This window comes from Peromyscus maniculatus, chromosome 14 (assembly GCF_049852395.1).
Source record: "Peromyscus maniculatus bairdii isolate BWxNUB_F1_BW_parent chromosome 14, HU_Pman_BW_mat_3.1, whole genome shotgun sequence".
Classification (NCBI taxonomy): Eukaryota; Metazoa; Chordata; class Mammalia; order Rodentia; family Cricetidae; genus Peromyscus; species Peromyscus maniculatus.
Genome location: NC_134865.1, coordinates 9,222,971 through 9,245,911, shown reverse-complemented (window position 1 = coordinate 9,245,911; position 22,941 = coordinate 9,222,971). Strand labels below are relative to the sequence as shown.

The window sequence follows — 22,941 nt, the reverse complement described above, 5'->3', positions numbered from 1 at the left end:
AGCTGAGCTGGACAAGTGGGACAGTCCTGAAGGAAAAAGGAGTCACCCCCGCATCCTAAAGTACTTGGAAGTGCTCATTTGGATCTGCCTGGAGACCGAGCTAGGGCGACTCCATCGGTCGCCCTGGAGTCCACAGAGCTGCAAAGTTTAAAGAGAAATCAGAAAGCATCACTTTCTCTCGAGTGCCTCCAGAACTGACCTCTCTTCGGTGGAGGTTCTCGCCTGGGATTTCTTGGATCACTGGGTTATCCACTTCCTTGACTAGAAGCCCACCAGGGAAGCGCTCTCGATTTTAGTGGAGACTCTCCAGGACTTCGGGGTGTTGGCTGAAGTGTTTGTCCTCCAGAGCCCCTTTACAAATTTGCATGGAATCTTACTGGCCAGTATCTAGCTGCTCGGAGTGGATGCCCGGACTCTCGAACTCGCTTCACGCTCTGCAATCTACCGCTGGAGACTGCTCTGGAACCTGGAGCCCCAGCCGGTGTGGCCAAACTGGACGGAGACTGCGCGGCGGGAACCGCAGCCCCAGGCACGCTGCTCCTCTGGAATCAGGCAGCCAAAGGATAGCTCAGATTGCTAAACCCAGGGATGCACCATCCAGGGGTAAACCTGGAACCTGGGCCAGGCGGCAAAGAGGGGAGCCCAGGAAAGAGAGGAGGAAATGGGAGCAGTTACCACTTAAAAGTACTCCAGGCTGAGTTCATCTCCCAAAGAGGCATCTGTGTGGGTCTTGATTATGCGCAGGTGCCTACGCGCGCACTCGGAGAGAGCCCGTGGGTGTGCCTGAGTGTGCGCGCCTTTGTGCATTCGCAAGGCAAAGGTAAAGCCTCTAGAGTTCTATTGGTAGCAAAATTCCAAAGCATCCTATCCTGGGAGGAACTGTGCGGTGCAAGTCTTCTCCAAGTACGCCGGGAAGGGCTGCTTATTAGCTAGCTTCCCAAAGCATCCCCCAAACTCTTCTATTCGGGTTTGGTTCAGACTGGTGTCTGGACTGAGAGGGAAGGAGCGCACAGAAATCGAAGATCAAGTGCTCATAATCTCTAACCGGAAAGGACTGGGTTCCCATCGCTCCAGTTACGGAAGGACTTTTCTTCAATGAATGGCTCTAGGGGGTTCCTGGCAGCTTTGCTGGGGTCTGGGTCCGGGTCCGGGATTTAACTGGACATGTAGGCAGAATTACCAGAGGAAAACCAAGGCGGGCCCTGCCCAATGCCCTCTTCAGGAGGCCTTTCGGTTTTCCTCTGCACCACACCTCTCCTGCTTCACAACCTTCCCCAGTTCAAGTGACCTAGGTGGCCAGGCCTGCTTTCTGCCGACTCCCGGGGTCGCGTTCAGCTCTGCACGCTAAACGTGGTCAGCAGCATCACTTCTTTACGCCGGTACCGCGCTAACTCCCAAATGTAAATTGTTCTTTTCAGAATCCGCTCCCATCTGATTAGTAAGCAAATCCCCCCACCCACCCACCCACCGACTAGGGGACTCTGGAAGCCAGCCTCGGGTGCCTGGGAACGTCAGCCAGTCCGCGGGGTTGGAGCTAATCACTTTTCACACTGTCGTTAACAGCCACAGCTAGACCTGGTGACACCTTTCTTTAAAAAAACCCTTAACCTCCCGACAGCGGGCAATCAGATCGGCAGTTCATTTCCAACAGAGGCGGGTGGGGGATGCCCCTGAAGTTAGCTTTCTTCCTTCGGGTTTGCCACCGCTTCCCCTCCCCCAACCCCGCCCGCCCGCAACGCCCCCGCGCCTCCTCTGCTTGGGGATTTGCAGGCACAGCGCTGACCCTCTCCTCCCGCCAGCAGTAAATCGCTTCTCCCAACCCGTCTAGCCAGGAGTCACCAAGGCCGAAAGCTCGGCGGCGCCGGCTTGGGGTGTCGCCTGATTCTAGGGGTCTGGGAGGTGCGGCCGTACTCGTCACTGCAGCTAGGGACGGGCTCACGGCCGCGCGCCCGCCGCCGCCGCCGCCGCCGCTGCCGCCTCCATGCTGCAGCGCGGAGCGCAGCTCCTCCGGGCCAGGCGGCTGGCGTTGCCCGCTCGCACAGCACTGGGAAGCGGCTCTCCCTGGCCTGCCGGGGCGGCGGCTGCGATCCCGGACCATAGCTTCCCGCCACGCGCCTGAGCTGTGGACTCTCCCCAGAGCCTCGGCCAGCGGGAGGGGCGCCCACCGCGCTGTGTGCAGCGGCGCAGGGAGGCGGTGAGCGTGTGCAGAGCGGCCTGAACCGTGTGTGTGTGTGTGCGTGTGCGTGTGTGTGCGCGCGTGAGCGCGCGTGTGTGCGTGCACGCGAGTGTGCGCGTGTGCTTTTCTTCTTCCCTTGAAGATGTGAATGGCTTCTCAGCTAGCTGGTCCTTGGGATTCTTGACTTTGGGGAGCTGTGAGCCCAAACCACCCATGTAATTCATGTTGCATGGTCGGTTATACCAGGAAAAAAAAAAGGCGCAACTGCACGGGGGTGGGGCAGATCCACGAAACATTCTGGAAACGAGAAATAGAAAGAGGGGAGAGGAATAGAAATACGAATATTGAAAGACCTGAGAAGACTTTCGGAATCTCCCGGCTGGCCTTTCCGTTTTCCGGCAGGAACCTGGATGTTTTCCACCTTTTCAAGTCATCTTGGTGTTTCTCTAGTGTTTTGTAAGCTGCTTTCCAGCTAGCTGCGTGTGTGTATGTGTGTGTTTGTGCGCGTGTGTATGTGTGCGCGCCTATCGGATGCATTTGACAGTCTTTTTTTCCAACTGCCCAGAAGCAAATGTGTTAACTCGGAGATGCCCCTCCATGCCCAGGTTCTCACAGAGCGCGGAGGACGCCCAGACCCGTTTTCCTGGCTGGATTCCGGGCGACTGCTGGGCTGTGGAGCCAGGTGTATGGATCACTTAATCCAGAGGCTTGGAAAGTAGCTGTATTAACCAGCTTCCAGGTACATTGCAAGGTCAAGAGAGGGTCTTGCAGCTGTCTTATTTCCTTGCATCTTGACTTTCCTGTTTCGGTCAGAAGAATATGAACGTGTCTGTCCACGACATTTGAAGCCCAAACTTCGGCACTTCCACCTGGTTTACTGTACAAACAAGGTAATGAGGATTGCTTTTCAAACTGCTTAAGGAACCCCCGACAGTTCCATAGCCCTTCCAGGACTCCCTTACTCCCCAGCGAAATGTCACCAGCTTTTGAATTCCAAGGATCTGGGCTGCAGGAGAACTTGAAGGAAACGTGATCAAGGGCTATGTGAGAAAGCGACTGCTCTCTTTGCCGGTGGGCTGGTGAGCTTCAGGAGCGGATCTTGAGAAGGACCGGTACTGTTTCTCCCTCCGGATGCGGTGCTGGGAGTGCTTGTGCAAGTGTGAGTGCGCGCGCGCCCGGCTGAGAATGTGTGAGTGTGTGTGAGCGTGTCTGTGTGTGTGTGTGCGCGGCCGCCCTGCTTCTGCCGGCTCCCCGGGCGCGGATCCATCGGTTTCATGGGGCGATTTGCGCTGATTCCCCACCCAGCGCGACCTGCGGGCAGCGGCGGCAGTGGCAGGAGCCACCTCTCTGACTCCCTAGGATGCGGGTGCTGAGCTATGGCAAAGGGCAGCGAAGTGATGAGCAAGACCCCAGTACAGCCGTGAAAGCCACCTGGAGCCACCTTGCCTGGATCTTACCTGCAGGCAGAAAGTCCTCCTATGACCGTCTTTCCCCCTAGAGGCACCAGGTAACAATGAAGGACTACTTGCCTCACCCACTTTCCTTAAGGGCTTGTTTCTAGCTTCGTATCTGCATTGCAGGCTACTTTACTTATTAATGTTTTGAAAATCATTAGGAAGGGCTGGGTACCCAAGGGCGCTTGCTCAGTGAGGGGACATACAGTTCCTGGTACATAGAATGTAAGCCTATACCTAAGCACGTAGTGTGGTAGTGAAATCTAAAGATATATGAATACATCAAGCCTGAAGATACTTTTTGAAAAGGGCCAGGCTTGTCGAACCTGTCTGAAGGTGCCAGAGATGAATGGTTCACGTTTCCTTCAGGGTATGGTTGTTGCGGACCATTTGGTATCCAACCCTCCAGATAGATACTGGAGTGAGTCCCGTGTTTGTTCCCCCCGCCCCCCATATCTATCAAAGATCTTCTTTCCCCCTCCTCCTGACCCTTCTACCTCTTGTGCCCGGTTGTTTTCCTCCCCCTGTTGTGTACGATCTTGCCAGATCCTTTTAGTAGTTGTGAATTACGCATCTGGAGACTTTGATGTGAAATGGAGTTTTCTTGGGACTTGCTTAGCATGGAAAGGAATTCGTTGTCATGGGTGTGTATTGAGATGAGGTGTTTAACTGCCAGGGTTTGGTTTGATGTATCAGAATAGATGCATGCAAGAAGTCGTTTTCATGTCTGGGAGAAGGAGGCCAAAAACCAATAGCCACCACCCAACCCCAGCCCCGGTGACAACATCAGCCCTGGCCCCCCTGCTTTATCACAGAGGTGGACAGAAGCTTGTGTTCCCCGTTTGCTGTTTGTGTACAATAGGTATTTTGAAAATTCCTTCCAGTGCTTTGATTTAAAACCTGGTTGCATTTGAGACTGCCTAATTAGCATATTGGATCTGATATGTGAAAATGGAGATTCCCTTCATTGGAGGAGGCAGAACAAATTTAGTTAACTTCCAGTGCCCCCTTATCTTTGCACCTTGTTCATTTCTTCCTTCCCATCACCACGGTTGCCTATTCCCTACAGAAAAATTCACTTCTTTCTCGAGGGCATTTGAATTAACAACATAAAGCACTTCCAAAGTAGTCTCATCAATGTTTAATTCCATAGTGAAGATGGTCTGAAAAATTCAGCTGAGGAGTGCTGGTTTTGTCTCCCGCCTTTAGGAGCTGCCTGCTGGCAGCATGCCACTGCCACTGAGGTTTGGCCTGGTGGGTCCCCAGTTCACCGATCTGGGAGGCAGAGACAGGAACAGACTGATGGAGGTGGAGCAGAGTGTGGGGTGGTGTCTTCTGTTTGCTAACGCTGTTTCGGAAGTATATGGAGACTGCCTGGTTGCCTTCTATTCCTTTCGTTTCTATAGATATCCATATGATGGCATTTGCAGATTACAAGCTAATGGGTAGCTGCTCTACTTGTCCCTGCGCGCTGATGTCCCCAAGTCCTGCTCTGGAGTCTCGATTGGGCTGCTGGTGCAGCCCTGGCAGGGTGGTGGTGCTACAAGGCCGTGTATGCAGAGGGCTTTGGGGGCTGGGCTCCACCACTGCAGCTGGCAGGTCTGCTTTGACACTACTTGGGGCGGGGCTGGAGAGCTCAGCAGGCACTCTGGCAGACAGTGGGGCGCATTGTAGTGGTGGTGGCTGCCCAGGTCTAAGGGAAGAGAAATGGGAGATGAATAGGGCGGTGGTGTTTGACCATCTATTATGACTACCGCCTCCCTCCCCACTAGCCCCTCCCCATGTAATGAAAGCTGGCTACAAAAATTGTTTGACATTCAAACATTGCATGATTTATCAGGATTGAAACCTTGAAGCTAAGTGTGTATTTCCGAGATCCCTGTTTCTTTTTTCTTTTTTTTCTCATGCTCTCCTAGATTCCATTGAGCCATTTGTAGCTTTATTTCGCCTTCAATTAAAACAAAGCATATAAAATCAACTCGTTTTCCACTTTAAACTCAAACATAAAGTCTAGGACTTTTCAGACTTTTCAGACAGATTTAGTGTTTAACTTCAACGTAGAGAAAGGATATAAAGACTAACTCAACTCTGACAGTAAGAAAATCCATGCTCCACTATCTGGAGACTGGGGAGAAAAATAATCTCATTGCCCACATTAAAAAAGATAGAGAGGAAAATAAAACACCAAACAAACAACAGAAAACAAAATAAACAAACAAACAAGATTTGAAGGAATTAAAGATAATTTCCCCCAAATCTTTTCTTTTCTTTCTTTTTTTCTTTCTTTTGTGAATTTATTTGAAATCTATCACTCAGAACATGCTATATACAAAGCCGACTTATGTGGTAAACATCTCATAATTTTGTAAGCAAATAGCTCAGACATATCCAGAAGATGACTAAGAAAAATAAAAAATTCTGCTGAAGAATGTTGGTGCTGGGAAGATAAATGTTTTCCCACCTCGGTTTTACTTCCCTTTGGCCTGTTCTCACTGTGGATTTCATATTTTACATGTCAGTTCTTATCTTTGTGCACCCATCATCAGGGTAGGCAGACAAATCCATAAACCAGAATTTAAATCCTCAGCTTGAACATACATTGTAGTGTGATTCAGGTTTAAAAAGGTCATTCCTCTGTAGGACTGGAGCTAGGTTAAATGTCATAAGGAAATAGATCTTCTAACAGCTGGAAGGAAGGAAGGAAGGAAGGAAGGAAGGAAGGAAGGAAGGAAGGAAGGAAGGAAGGAAGGAAGGAAGGAAGGAAAGCAGGCTAGCTAAAGCTGGGTTGGAGATGAGATTCTATCCCCCTTTTTAGACATTATCCCCAGGCAGAAGTGTTCCGGATAGCTGAGGGGTGAAGAAATTGATAGGAAACTTCCCAGCAGGGATCTCCTCCTTGTCAAATCTTTTCCTAGTTATTCCTAAAAGGAAAATAACAGGAAGCACCCAGGAACAGAGTCAGGTTGAAAGGAGTTGACACTAGATTTTCTTCTTCTAGATGATGTCTTTTAGTGATTCCCTTTTCCTGTTTGAAAAGAATGACCTTGAACAAGACCTGTATTCTGTGTTTCACATACCTCTTTTTTTTTAATTCAAAAATGTAATGTATACATGAATATGCTCACATATTTCAGGTTGATATGAGATTCATGTACTAGTTTGTTTAGGGAAGAGTTCATCAATGTTTATCTCTCCCTGATACCAGTCAAAGGTAATATCTTTTCCCTCCAGAGAAATAGAAGAGACATAGTTATCTGAAGAATTGCCCCACCCTTATTTTTTTTTATTTTTTAACTGTTATTTTTTTTCTCTCCTGCATGCCAATAGATTCTTGGTGTTAAAGCACTATACTCTAGTGCATTTGTTATTTAAGCACAGTCCTATGTTACATCCCCTTCCATCTTCTAGAAGGAATATCCTTTTTCTTTGCCCATTGAAGCTGCTTGAAGCACTTGTGGCTTGGTGGTTTTGCTGAGTTTTCTAGCTGGTGAAATTAGGACCAAGCTTTCTGCTGACTTGCTTGCTGTGCTGGTACATGGTAAGGATGAGACACTTGCAACAATCTAACTCTCTTCCTGTCCATCAGTGAAGCTACTCCACAACAACTATTCAGGTCTTCATTCATATACATAGCATTGAAAGCATCTTTGTCAATATTGAAAGAAGAAAAGTCACTTGAAAATTTTTAAAGAATTAACTAGCTAACCTGTTGCCTTTTTCTAATGATTTTGATTAGTTAGAAATGGAACATACTAGCATTTTTTTCATGGTTTCTTTACTTTTTTTTGGTACCATACAAATAATTCTAAGCTTTATGTTTCATGGAAGAGTAAAGATCAAAATGTAGGCCTCCTACATATGAGTGCTACTCTTTAAGATACAGGACTAACAGATTTTGGTAAATCATTCCAGTGACACATGTACACAGTTAAGTCTCAAGAATAGACCCATTTATTCAATTTCTGTAGCTCACATTCATACTCATGTGTCACCCTTCTATTTTAGAACCTAAGGAAATAAAAGTTATATATTCTGTGGTGTATGCATGGTGAAATTAATAAGCTCTTATGTTTGCAATCATAGAAATTATTCTATCTAGAGGTAAAGCATCTTTTATTATACTCCATCTCCCTAAATTGTACAGGACTATGAAGACCTCAACAAGTAAAGAGGAAACAGAAGAATTTTATTCAGAAATAGTTAATGCTATATTTAAAGCTTGTAAAAAAATCATAGCATTCTGGTAGATACTGCTCTGACAGAAGGCTTTTGCTAAGTTATATGACACTCTAACAGTAATTATGAATGATAGGTAACAAATGATTGAAAATTACAATGTAATTACATGGTTATATAAATGTACTATCAGTGAACTGATGCCAAGTAAAGTGCATGAACAGGTTTCAGTATTTAAGCTACAAAAATTATTTGTATGTTTTTGTCTAAAACTGATAGTTCATATTTCTTAACCTACTAGGTTATTTGGGAAATTACCTTGTTACACAGGAATTCCCAAGGTTGTATATAAAAATGGCAAATGATCACATTTTTCCTTCCTAGAAAGTATATTCATAGAAAAGAAATATATCCCATGTTAAATCTTATACTCTTTTGAATCTTCTTGGTAGATTGATTATACAAACATACACACACACACACACACACACACACACACACACACACACACATTGTGAGTTACATAACACATTGCAAAGACTTTCAATGGAGTTTCTTAGAATTAATGTTACAGTCCCTGTGAAGCATAATTGCAGGATTTGGAAAGAAAATTGGATCTATTTTTAGATTTTACTACATAAAGGGCCCTAGAAAGGACATAATAAGATACATGATTAAAGTTCAGAATGCCTTTAGCAAATGTTGGGGAAAGTTTCAGAATTTTTACAAAATGTTTGAAAAAAAGTAAGTCTGTTTCAAGATATTCTCTGTCACAACTAATGTATTTAAACAGGAACAGAAGCCAAACAATGTTGCTTATCTTCATCTAGTTCCCTTTGATCTTTTCAGCACCATTGAGCATGTGCTAACAGCCCAGAAAGGAACATTTTACTTATTCTCTAGATACAATTTTCTTTTGATTTCTCCAAATCAAAGAAGGGCTTTCTTCATGCTAGGCACACAATCTGCTGTTGAGCTCACATTCGGCCTTATTTCCTATCTTGAAACAGGTTTTCCTGGACCTCAGTGACATCACCTCCAAAACTACAGGATATTCATATTAAAGTGATTTACTATTGGAAGCATATTAACTACATTAAAGCTAACTCTCAGTGGTATGAAATGAAGTATTTTTCTCACTGGGTTTTTTCATTAGTTGAAAGAAAATATTTTCATTAGAAACAATTTTAACATTTTAACATATCTGCTATATTTGAAAAAAACATAATTTATGCATTAAAACAATATCAAGAGAACTTGGAAGACTTTGAACATATATCATGCAAAGGGGAAGAAATTATACTATACAAAGACTTTTATTAGAGTCAGATTTTTGGGTATTGGGAAATACAAAATTATTGATGTATATTATTAATAAACATAAAAATAGCAACAGGTTTATGAAATATAAGTGAAAATGTGTCTATATCATAAAAACCACAGCCATGAAAATTTATTTAAAAATAATTTTGTTCAAAATATTGAATGTTTTAGTTAAGTGCTTTTAATTTATACATCAACACTGTTGCTTTATTATACATGGAGATATATCCTCATAACACTAATAGTCACAGATCTTTTAATTTGCTATGTCCTATTCAATATAATTACATCTAATTTAAAACTGAAAATGCCATGCTATTTATAGGAATTATGGGAGACAATCAGGAAGCACATTGTACTGTGACCATGTGAACACAGTGTCTTAAAAACATGAAACTATAAACATATAAGTTTGAGATACATTTATTAACTAACTGATATTTGGGCCTCTTTTAAGTATATTTTGTAGTGGTTATGAGGGAGACAGTTGGGAAATCAAAGCTGTGTCCTGGAGGGTTTGGTTTTATAAAGTAGTTATCAAGATGAAATTTGAGTTTTTTGTATTTAATGTTTAGCCCTGTCCAACCTAAAATGCAAGCCATTCAACATCTCCTAACCTCACGTCCTCACAAAATCAGCTAGTATGACTGTAGACTAGAACTATCTAGCAGCTTCAGTGTTACCATAGATTGGGAATTTATGTGTCTTCATTGTGATTGTGATCTTTTCATTCTTAGTTATCATGAGCCTAAGGAAGGAACAATAAAAGTAAGGGGAAAGCTTTAAATCCTATGACTGGAATAATAAAACTATGAGGTTATGATGACCAGGAGAACTATGATCAATATATCCAGAAGCCAAGCAGAAGATGGAAAACAGGCGATTTGCCCAGGTTTAGGAAACCTTAGGCTCTAGGAACTGATCTACTTGGTCAGTGAATGACCTACTCAAACCCATTACCACTGAAATATGTTTTGACACACAATGGACACAGAACTATTAAACTTCTAATTTTCTTGACATGCTCTTTAAAAGATATTGAAGCTACCCTGCTGACTTTCTCTTTGGTTAAATTCCTGTGCCTTTAATAACTTCAAAATCACTTTACTGAAAGTGATTGTTCTATATTTCTTTTAAGTATGCCATAATGTCATGCTTTTGGTTGATATAAAATTTTGGCATCCTATAGCCTCTATAATTTTAGCATAGGGAGAGGTAGTATCATATAAGGAAGGCCTTATTCCTGATAATGGTACCTTGGATTATTAGAGTTGAATTACTTCAGACCCTCAACCCATAATTTCCTTGCTTATACACACACAAGTTAGGGACAATTTTATTTGATTATTGTTAACCTTTTTACATTTTATGCTCAGTAATGTTATACTCACTGTCTGAACAGATGTTTGGGATGAATTCTGGTTTGTCTGTTCCACATTTCACTGAAGCACAGAACCAATGCCAACAAATAATGCAGATTTCAGTATGACTATCATTTCTGCTTTTGACTTGGGCACAAAAAAGTGAAGCCAGTCTTGCATTCATGTACCTTTCTTCCATCTGAACTTGAAGAAAGTCTTAGAGCCCCTTTACACATACCTCTAAAGTGGTCATGAGATGAAATGTACTCTTCTTCTGAGTTTAGACTCTAATAACATGAGATTACTTCTTCAACATTCCATTTACATGCTTTACTCATAATGGTCAAGTTACTTAAATATTTCCTACCTTCCCCCCTACAGATTGTTATGGTGTTCTTCATGAGGACCATACAAAACAATGAAACAGAGAAACACAAGAAATGTAGGTGAGCGGTGGGTGGTGGTGGTTCACACCTTTAATCCTAGCACTTGAGAGGCAGAGGTAGGAGGATCTCCATGAGTTCAAGGCCAGGCAAGGGTACACAAAGAAACCTTGTCTTGAAAAAACAAAACAAAACAGAACAACAACAACAAAAAACAAAAACCAACAACAACTAAAAATACTTTGGCCTGGAGAGATGGCTCAGTAGTTAAGAGCATTGGTACTCTTCCAGAGGACCTAGTTTCAATTCCCAACACCTACATGGCAGCTGACAACTGTCTGTGACTCCAGTTCCAGAGCGCCTGGCACCCCTACATAGACATACATGCAGGTAAAACACCAATGTGCATAAAAATAAATAAATCTTAAAAGAAAAAAGAAATGTAAATTACTCACTTCTAAGTTGTTTAACTGAATGTATCAAGGACTTTCTGAGATCAATAAAAAATGACTACAATCATGTCCTTTATACTCTTTAATAATTATTTATTTGCTATTTAATACATGCATGAAAACTCTCAACCATTGTCTCTCTTAAGACACAGTCAATATGGCGTAGATGCTACTGTGGGAAAAACCAGTGTAGAGCAACAGCAAACTGTCTTTCATGGAGAAAGTCCAAAAACAGTCATGTTGCTAATCTCGTCTTTGCCTTTTAATTTACTGACAGACCTAGATGGTTTATTTCTAGAATATTAATTAATTCTGTTTGCATGTTCTTTTTAAAATAAAATCAGTATCTACGCTCCAAGCAGCCTCCTCAGCTTCCTTACGAAATTAATTGTTTTCTAACAAGGTGAGAGAGGTTGAAGGCAGAAAGATGTAGTAAATCTCCCTTTCCTGGTGTCCCTAAAGAACCAGTCTTTAGATAAAGATGATGGACCGAATTTTGCATGCTATTCTTTTGGGGCATTATGTTTAAAATGATTTTTTAAAGCCTTACATATAATATAGAATGCAAATGGTTATCAAAATTGACACATCAAGGGTAAATATAATTAATCTTTTCTTAATGACTCCCTGTCTCCATTGTATATGCTAGGAACTGGAAAGGGTCCTCAGGGGCCAGCCAGTCCATTGCATGCTCTGAGCAATTTACACTAATTTTTTTCCTTTCACTTCTGCCTTAACTATATGATTTTTCTTTGATTCATTTTGCTCTTATGAATGTATTTTTCAGTCCATCAGTTTCACTTTTTAACTCACAAATGAGAATTTATTAAGAAAATAGTACAATTGTTGGATATGAGAGCCTCAGACTAGGAATCCTAAGGCTTCCTCTGACATAACACATGCTCTTTCCTGTCATATGTCTTACAAGGGAATCATTGAAAGATACCAACATTTCTTAGATGTGATATGGTAGATGACAGCATCATCACATGGTCTTATCAACTTGTTCATCTTCTTCTGAGAAGGTAGCCTACATCAGTTGCTTTGATTTTTACTTCTACTTATACAGTAGACTTGCAGCTTCATTGTGAGCATCTCTATTTTTTAGACCTTCAAACTGAAACTCAGAGCATTTCATTTTAGATGGCTACAGTATGCAGCTGATAGGTGAGAAGGTCAGAACTCAAAGCTAAGTACTTCTGATTCTAAAGAAGGTGCTTAAAAAAAAGAAGGTGCTAAAGCTTCTATACCTGGGGGATTTCCCCTGTATCCTACCTCTCATGATAGTTTGGTAACAATTATTATATATATATGTGCTCTAACCACCTCCTTAGATGAGGCCATATTTCAAATATACACCAAATTATTTATTTCCTTTGCTTTTTATATAATTTCATCAACTGCCAAATTTTATATTTGTATGTCTTTCAACTGCTTTATAGGTTATCTATTAGGGGACTTAGAATTTGCTAGCATTGGAAAATTTCAAATTTCCATGAAAAAGGTCATCTTCTACGCCTGGGTTTCCCACCTTTAACATAATACCTAGGGACACGTGAGCCTTTCCACATTGCATTTGGGCTTGATTTATTCCAGAGTGACATTTTATCATTGTCAAAATTACATGATTTCATTTTTTCTTCTAATTTTGCTTCAATAATTCATATTCTATATTCACTTCCTTAGTAAATTAAATCTAGATTGGGCAATTTATGCTGGGATTATGAAAGCTTCATTATTTAAAGTTATTTAACAATGCTGTCATTAACATATCAAACTATTCTACCTAGAATTATCATAATTTAGAGATATAATAAGCTGTGGAATCTAGGTCATAGAAAAGTCCAAATAAAATTATTTTATAATAATTACTATAATTCACTTAGTATGAACTTTATATATTAATATGAGTATTGTCATAATCAATCTTTTGTCCCCTCTTGGTAAAAGAGATATGTTTGTAAAGAAATGCATGAAATTACATTTCATACTCATGTTATTCCCTTCAATGGTATATTTTAATTATAAATTTGAAAATTTTTGATTATACTGAATATGGAATATTCTATTACATTCTCTATTATTTCTTAATGTGGTTTTGAAGTTAGATAAATTATGTTAATTTGGTTATTTGTCATTTCTTCTACTAGTGAGTTCTAAAACAGTAAAGTGTGTATATTCTATGTATTTCATGTGTCAATATATATACAAGCCTATTTTGTAGCATCATATGGATTAGTTTCTTCATCTGCAGAAGGGCACTAATACTGTTATGCACCCCAAAGGCTTGGAAGGGAAAGAATGAATTCTATGCATTTCACACACTAGTTCCTCCATAACTGAATGGAATCACCAATTATTATTAATATTATAGTATAAGAAATTTATTAATTTATATACACAATAAATATAAATATCTTCGTTTGCATCACACATTCGCTGAACTGAAGAGGAAGCGCAGTTCTACTAACAGCTCAGGCCATGATATGTGGCTTGAATAACTGCTTGTTGCAAGTGTCCTGCCTTTCTTGACAAAACTCAGGAAAGAAAAATCCTTTTAGGATAATATCAAGCAATGTTTTACATTCCAAATTTAACATATAACTTTGTTTTTTAAAAACAGTTTAAATGCAAGGATTGTATAGATGTGGAGTAATTAACTATTTTTAAGTCAGTTGGGATAAAAATTTAAAAGCAACCTTGAGTAGTTTGTGGTTCTCAGGGCTTGGTCAGATGAGCTAAAGACAGTCACTATTGATGGGCTGTTTTGAAGTTGTTCATGGAATCTTCTGTGGAGAAAGAAAACATATGTATACAATTACAGACATAATTAAATCAGTAAGGTGCTTCAGGAAAGTGTTTTTGAGGAAAATATGACCCTCTTGTTCAATGAACTGTTTTTTTAAATAAATTTTATTTTTATTAAGAGATTTTCTATTCATTTTACATACCAACCACAGATTCCCCTGTCCTCCCTCCTTTCATCCCCCAGTCTTCTCCCTCCAACCCACCCCCCATTCCCACCTCCTCCAAGGCAAGGTCTTCCATGGGGAGTCAGCAGAGCCTGGTACATTCAGTTGAGACAGGTACGAGCTCCTCCTTTCTGCACTAAGGCCATGCAAAGTGTCTCACCATAGACACTAGGTTTAAAAAAACAAAAAACAAAAAAACAGCTCACACACTAGGGACAGGTTCCCATCCTACTTCCTGGGGATCTTCAAGCCAAACAACTGTTTCGCCTATCCAGTGGGCTCAGTCCAGTACCATGGGGGCTCCTCAGCTATTGTTCAGTGAATTGTAAAAAAATAAATAACTTCTATTCTTCCATCATTCAGGAAAATGGACTGTATTTTAGAGAAGCAAGGTAACTTTGCTGTCATGCTAACTTGTCTCTGAAAACTCTGCTTTTGCTTGGGATGTCTTTCATTGAAAGCTGAAATTCTTATCTGAGTAGCCATGTGGATATGTGAGTTTAGCTCATATTACTTCATTGACATGAAAGTGATGAATCAATATGTGTAATTAATGCTTGAATTTATCCAGTAATGTTAGGAAAATAAAGTTTCTTTCATCTCAGAAGTTATTTATAGCATTATGTCTTAAAAAATATGGAGTAAATAATTAAGGATGAAGTATCTTTGTTCAAGTCAGGAAGGAGGTTAAAAGGAACTGGACAGGAAGAGTGAGAATTTCAGTGAAACATACCAGTCTTGCTGGAAAATGTGTCTTCTGGCTGTACTGGTTGACTAACTGAATTGACAGTCACATGCATGCCAAAAACTTTTTAAAATATTGGCTTTAGAAAGTGGTTGTAAAGCATAAAAACTGACTTGTCTGCTATGACAGAAAGAAATGAGCTTCACTTTGTAATCACTATGAGTATGTTGATGTTTACATTGAATGTTGATATTTGTAACCTTTTAGTTGAAGCAGTATACACATACACACACACACACACACACACACACACACACACACACACACACACACACACACACAAATGTAATCTGCCCCTATCCTGGACTGTGATGTACAAACTGAAAGAAACCCCTTCCTTCCAAAGTCAAACAACAACAAGAAACCAGGAGGTAATATGTTAATATTTTTATATTCTTTGAATGATAGTATCATCATCTTTACCATGCCTTTTCCTTTTGTCAGTCCCTCCCATGCATCCCCCAAGCTCCATGTCTTCAGAGGTGATTGTGTTTCCTGGAGTATCTGCAGAAATCAGAAAAGCAAAAGGGGACTATGTGTTTGGGAGGGCAAGAGCAGTGGAGAGAGGTGCAGCAGGGTTCAAAGGATTAAAAGCTGGATTGAAAAACTAGGTGTACTTAGGGAGAGGAAGGGAGTTAAATTCACTGTGCTTTTGAAGTTTTTCCTCTTTTGTCTCTTTTCATATGCCATTTGTGAAATGACACTAATATTTGGAATAAGAACTGCCAGCCCTCTCAAACTGACTCCAAGCATGTGATCAGAGAGGCTTCATGGCTAGCACAGTAAGTAGTAAGGTCCATGATGCATCTTAGACAGGAAGAATCCATGTGAATTGAATGTATTTGGAATTATCACTCACTTTGTCAAATTGTTTCTATCAAATAATTATATCAACTTACAATTCACTACATTTACAATGAAATGATCAGAGATATATTCAGACCTGTAGATGAGAGCACAAAAAGAAGTAGAGGAAGTTAATAGGTTGTAGCGTCCGCACTCCTACCCGTTCATATCTGAGCAAGGGGCTGAGGATTAAAACAGAGACAAGACAGCGGGACATTCGTCTCAGTAGAATGCCCTTTATTGAAGGAGGGAAGAGGCCTTAAATACAGGCTTACAGCACAGTGGAAGAACCTGGGAGGGCAAAAGTTCACCACAGATATTTTACATTCTAGCATTACACCAATATGCAGAATACGCAAACAAGGAACCTCAGGTAAGCTGTTTAGGAGGAATGAAACCGGCAGGGAATTAGCATAGGGAGGACATCTGACCAAGGTCAACAACCAAGGCAACAGCTACCCAAGGAACGGGGGTCAGGGCCCAACAATAGGTCTAAGCTCATTGGGATCCAGGGTAAGTAACCATGGTTCCACAGCACAAGAATTTTCAGGACCTAGGCTAATAGGACTCACCTAGCAGCAAGAGGAAAGCCCATCGGGTATTGGTCAAGTATTAAAGGAATTTCCTGGTGCTCACCAATGTCAGAGGTGTCTTACAGCAGTGTCTGACTCAGCTTTGGAAGTGTTGAAAAGCAAGATCCAGCCTTTGAGCTGGCTTTGCTCTGGGTGATTCCTCTCTGAGATGGGAAAGCAGGGACACATCAGCTTTACATCACCACAGCATACAAAGGCAGAAGGAGAAAGGAGAGAGGAAGGAAAGAAGGGGGTGGCATAAAAGTGCAAGAAGTTACCTCCCAACAGTCCTCACCAGTGTCCTAGTCATCCCTAATTCAGTGACCCAAATTTGCTGTAACCACAGGAAGGAGTCAAGATACAGCAGACAGATTTCCCAGCCCTCCTCATTTCCTTTTCACCTCCCATCCCTGCTTCTTCTTTTCTTTTCTTTCTTCCTTTTTTTTTCAAAATTATTTTCTGTGAAAGGTCATTCCTCTATCTACACGCGAAATTCAAATCCCAGTGAAGCTTTGGCCAAATGCTAATATTTTGCTTTGATGGTAAGCATTGCCTGATTTAAGATTCTGTAGCAAATTCTGCTATTTTAGAGAAGCAAATTGAAATTTATCAAGTCAATCTTATTGTAAAACCTTGGAGATGAATAGCATTAATTAAATTTTATTACAAGTAAATTTTATGTTTGGTTTCATTGAGAAGTTAATTAACACCTTCACTATTTGCTAAGCAGCACTTTGCCCTAATATATCAGTACACTAAGAACTAATTCATATAGCGATCGATCATCTATTTACTTTTCTTTCATCTACTTCATCTTACTATTTTGTCTTAGGGTTTATATTGTTGTGAGGAGATACCATGAGCATAGCAACTCATATAAAGGAAAACATTTAATTAGGGGTTCAGAGGTTTAGTCCATTATTATGGTGGGAAGCAGGCATGGTGCTGGAGAGGAGCAGAGAGTTCTACATCAGGATCAGCAGAAAGCAGAAAGAGGGAGCCACTGAGCCAGGCTTGGGCCTTCAAAAGCCCAAAGCCCACCCCGGTGGTATACTTCCTCCAACAAGGTTGTACCTACTTCAATAAGACCACACCTCCTAATGTTACTTCCTAAGCATTCAACTATGAGTACATGAGAGCAAGACCATTTATCATCTATCTATCTATCTATCTATCTATCTATCTATCTATCTATCTATCTATCTATCTATCTATCTATTTAGAGACAGGGTTTCTTTGTGTAACCCTCATTGTCCTGGAACTTACTCCGTAGACCAGGCAAACCTCAAACTCACAGAGATTGGCTTGCTTCTGCTTCCCTAGTGCTGGGATTAAAGGCATGCACCACCACCACCCGGCTGAGGGCCATTGCTATTCAAACCCCCACAGCATTTATAGAACAGAGGAAAGCTGTCAATATATATATACATACATCTCTCTATATACTATGAACACACATACACATTCAGACATTTTTTCTCAAATACACAGTCATAATAAATATCTGATGTGCATAAAAAGTATGTTTATAATAATCCCACTTTAAAAAGTTTATGAATAAATTCTAAGCTAAAAGGTAGTATGTATAAAACCTTTAATTATTTATGAAATAAATTTAAATGAAATTATAGAAGAGAAAAGGGCAGTGCCTGAACCTAAACATGATTTTAAAAACTCTGGATCAGGTCTTTTCCTCTTTGTAAAACAGAGATCAGATGAATGTTGTTTCATTATCATAATTCATTTCTAATGATTCTGGGGCATAAAACTCTTCATTTTGATTTACTCATTTCTGGGAGTTCTACAAATTTCAGTTAAAGAAGAATCTTATTTTCTTATCAAGTTTCGTCTTGATTTTCTACTATCATTTAATTTTAAGATCATAGGTGATAATAGCAAGCAAGGTTTGAACAGGGATAAGCAATCACTTCCTGTTGAATGTCTTGAAATGAGGGAAGTCCAAACCTATGTGATGGCATAAGCTGAGGAGTTCAAACCAAGGTAAATGAAGGCAAATGGGAGAGTTTAGTGTAAAGGGCTATCTGAAGGCAACACCTGTAACTAAACAGCATTTTCTAGTCTACTAATATACCTCCAGATATCCATACCTTAGTCATGACAATTGTTATAAAGCAGTATGCATTGTAAGAACTTATGCAGCCAATGAGATGGCTCAGTGGATAAAACCTTGGCTACGCAAAATGATAATGGGATGGCAAGAAGAGGACTGGACCAAATAGATTTGTCTTCTAGCCTACAAAGGCCAAACACACTATAATTATAATAAATAAGCATGTCCCTAAAGTTGTGTCATTTAATGCAAAACTGACAACTGATCACTGGTATTTAATTTTTTTTTTAAACAAAAGGCAGATGTGGTGGCACATGCCTGAAATCCCAGCACTCAGGAGGCTGAGGCAAAAGAACTGTGAATTCAAAGACAAGACAATCAAGGTTACCTGCTTGGATTACATAGCAAAATTCTATCAAATATAAATTAGGCTATTTAAGAAGGTATTATCAGAAGAATTTTCAGGCTGAAATGGATGAAAAGAAAAAAAAACATTTGATAATTATACTCCAAATAAAATTTTTAAAGGAGAGGATTAGTGAAATTATAAATCCTTTGTGTGAATTGTAAAATAAAATGACATGAGAGAAGATAAGATTTGCTTTCTTGCTTCTCTGTTTTCTCACTATGGTTTAGAAAGAAGCCTTCCTCAAGTTACAGTTTAAGACAGTGGTACAGAGTAATTGAGAATTCAATCACTGTTTAAACAGAATATTGCTGTAACCTAGTACTGGTTATACATGCAGTAGCTCAGAGTTACCTCAATACAATGTAAGTCTCTAAGAGGACTTTGTAGAGCCTGTGTAGAATCATGCTGTGATTATTCTACCCAGATTGAAAAAGACAGGGAGGAGAAAGCTATTTTTATATTACTTGATATATTCTATTTTTGCTGGTAACCTTCCTGCTCAATGTTTTTCTTCTCTGAAGAATCATCTAGAATAGATAATAAATGATATCAATTACAGCACATCCTCCTTGCTCACAGGTATGAGCAGTGTGTTGTTAGTTTTAGTTAAATAATAGCAATGATATTTCCTTAACAGAATTAACTGTAGAAAAACAGCAATGACTAAAGTTTCAATGCACATTAATTAAGAAAAGATTATGAACACAATATTTAAGGCTACCCTTAAAAGGAACAATATTCTAAAGTGTGCTTATCTAGTAAAACATATGAATTCTTCACTATATTAAAGTAGGAGACATTATTTCAAAATTTGGATGTCTGAATTTTAAGACATTGTACCTCAAAATATTTTATATGAACAGGTCCAGGAATCATTTCCTTCTTGATGGTTTGGGAACTTGTTATTAATATATAATTCAACACATTATATTACACCAAATATTGGTAAACCACACTATATCATTCTCTTCGAAGGCCACCACCAACTGCCTTCCAATGAAGAATGTAGATCTGGATTCTTACCAAAATTTGTTAATAAGTATAGAATTCTTTTACTAAAAAAATAACAAGAAAGAACCTTCCATAATTCTACCCCCTCAATACCGTTCTAAACCAAGATAAAGATAAACATACAACTGTTAAATAATGTATGATCTCTTATGAAATATGAGTGCAATTAAAATATAAAACTGATATAAGGCAAGACAATCAAGGCACTGTTTCTTTTTATTTCCTGATACAGTTTGTAGCAACAATGGCAGATATTTATTATTAAAACCCACGTGAATCCTCTTTTTTTTTTTTTTTTGATTTTTGTGACAGGGTTTCTCTGTGTAGTTTTGGTGCCTGTCCTGGATCTCACTCTGTAGATGAGGCTGGTCTCAAACTCACAGAGATCCACCTGGCTTTGCCTTCCAAGTGCTGGTATTAAAGGTGTGTGCCACCACTGCCCGGCAGTGAATCTTCTTAATATTAGTTATATATACCAGAACCGGCATTACATTTTAGTTCCATGTAATAATACTGTGGTATGCTTGATTACTTTTTATATATGCCACTTAACTACAAACTCAAACACAGATACAGTTTTTCAAAATCCCTACATGTATTAATTCTAGCTGCTGCTTTGTTTAATATGTATTAATGCATATTTATGGCAGGGAACAAATACTGAGAAAAGTAGATGATGCTTCTGTCTGTGATGGGAAGGTCAGGTGACAATTTTCTCTTTTATAATTTTGAAACTTTTGTCCTTTGTATGTAACATGCTAATTTGTTTATTTAATAATTAATAATAATAAAAAGTTCATGTGTATTTTCATATATAGGATTATATATTAAATAAAAAGTGTATCTCTCAGTTACAAAGAAAGGCTAATATACATTATATATTTACATGCCAACTATAATGTCAAAGATATTTACAAATGCACTCTTTGTAAAAATTTCCCAATCCTGCAAAAACACAAAGCCCATGCCTTGGTCCTCAAAAGAATTACCAAGATCTTAAAATGCCAACAGGATTCATTCTTTGAAGCTTTTTTTAGAGATTTGATTAGGGTAGGAGCTGGAGGAGAATGGCCTGTAAAATCTGAACACTGAATGTATTCTAGGATTTAATCATGTTTTTGACTTCCATAATAAAATTTATGCTGAACTCTTAGCTCACATCTTCATGTTCTCAGAGAAAGAAGTCAGGAAGGTTTTTATTTGTACACTTGGCTTTAGTAGTATTTACCATTCAGATGGAAGAGGAGACCATTACACTAAAACACAAACACTTAAAAATTTATTGTAATGCAATAAAATAAACTATGTATTCAAATTAATTTATATTTATAAAGCAACCAAATGAAGAAAAAAAAGCCCTACAAGTGACCAATCTTGAAAACTGATTAAAATAATAAACATTGACAGATTTTTTTTTTAAAAATGTGGATGTAACTGAACAAGTAAGCTATTTATTTATTCATATCTATATCTAGATATGATATAGATATGAATAATCATATTCATATCTGTAGCTATTTATTCATATCTATATTTATCTATCTATCATCTATCTATCTATCTATCTATCTATCTATCTATCTATCTATCTATCTATCTATCATCTATCTATCATCTATCTATATTTGAGACAGGGTCTCAGTATGTAGCCCTGGCTAGCCTGAAATTCAGTTTTTAGTATTGGCTGATCAAAAACCACAGAGAGTCTCCTGTCTCTGCCTCTGCTTCCTTAGTCCTGGGATTACAGATGTGCACATTCACACCTAGAACAGCTGAAGCCAAGATTTTTTTCATATTAAACTTTTTACATAATAAATGAAAAAGATCGCTACAACTATATGTACTCCTACAATGAAAACTTTTAAGTTTTATCTTTTAAAATATACTTCTAAATAAGAATTATCATTTCCAAAAACTTTCACACTTAATATGTATATTTATTGGTGGTACCCATGATTGAACTCTAGTCTTCATACATGCAAGAGAATCATGTGCCAGTGAGAGGTTTCCTCAGTCCTTTCATAGAAGAACTAGAAATCATGTATCCTTCACATTTATGTCATAGTTCTTAACTGAGATATAATTCCCATTGCTATATACTTCAACCTGTAAAATGTACCATTTCTTGGTGTTCAAGAAAACCACAAAGCTCTGAAACCATCACTACCAGTTAATTCCAGAAAGTTCTGTTTTTTTTCTAAATGAATCTGCATACCTATCTGCTATTAGTCCCTATCCCCATTCCTCAGAAAGTTAATTTTTAGAAAAATAAATAGCAATGAAAAGAAAAACAAAGGCAACGAAGATCTATAAAATGTTTTAGAATTCTCAAGCTAATTTATTTTTTATTAATTGAATGTGCTTGTGGGGGGGTGCTGAAGAGATTGTTTAATGGTTAAGTGCACATCCTGATCTTGAAGAGGACCAGAATTTGATTCCCACCACACATGCATGTTGCTGGAGGGCTTCTCTCCAGGTTCCCCAAGCCCCGCAGTCCCACAATCCACTTATAAAATAATCGCTCAGACACTTATATCACTTATAAACTGCATGGCTGTGGCAGGCTTCCTGCTAACTGTTCTTTTATCTTAAATTAACCCATTTTTATAAATCAATACCTTAACACATGGCTGGTGGCTTACCAGAGTCCTTACATGCTGCTTGTCCTGGCGGTGGCTGCAGTGTCTCCCCCCTCAGCCTTCCGCTTCCCAGAATTCTCCTCTCTCCTTGTCCCACCTACTTCCTGCCTGGTAGCCTACTTCCTGCCTGGTCACTGGCCATCAGTGTTTTATTTATATATAGCAATATCCACAGCATTTCCCCTTTTTTTCTTTTTTTTAAAAAAGGAAGGATTTAACTTTAGCATGGTAAAATTACATATAACAAAACAATTACCGAGCAAGAATTATAGTTACAATATTAAAGAAGATGTCCTATCTATCTTATATTTGTGAGTTTAAGGTTTTATATCTAACTTATCTTTTATCATA

General features: G+C 39.4%; 1 protein-coding gene across 5 annotated transcripts in view; it reads left to right on the top strand.

Annotated features, from left to right (window-relative positions):
* Nucleotides 1-1,986: 1,986 nt before the first annotated feature.
* Nucleotides 1,987-22,941, top strand: part of Lrfn5 (leucine rich repeat and fibronectin type III domain containing 5) — a 297,900-nt gene continuing 276,945 nt past the window's right edge. The window contains exons 1-2 of one of the 5 annotated variants that reach the window (XM_076550587.1): nucleotides 2,195-3,066; nucleotides 3,536-3,683. The gene's annotated coding sequence lies outside the window, so the exon portion shown is untranslated. Of the gene's footprint in view, nucleotides 3,684-22,941 lie in introns of all 5 variants that reach the window. The other 4 variants (XM_042260572.2, XM_076550589.1, XM_015989580.2 and 1 more) reach the window with 4 other exon arrangements.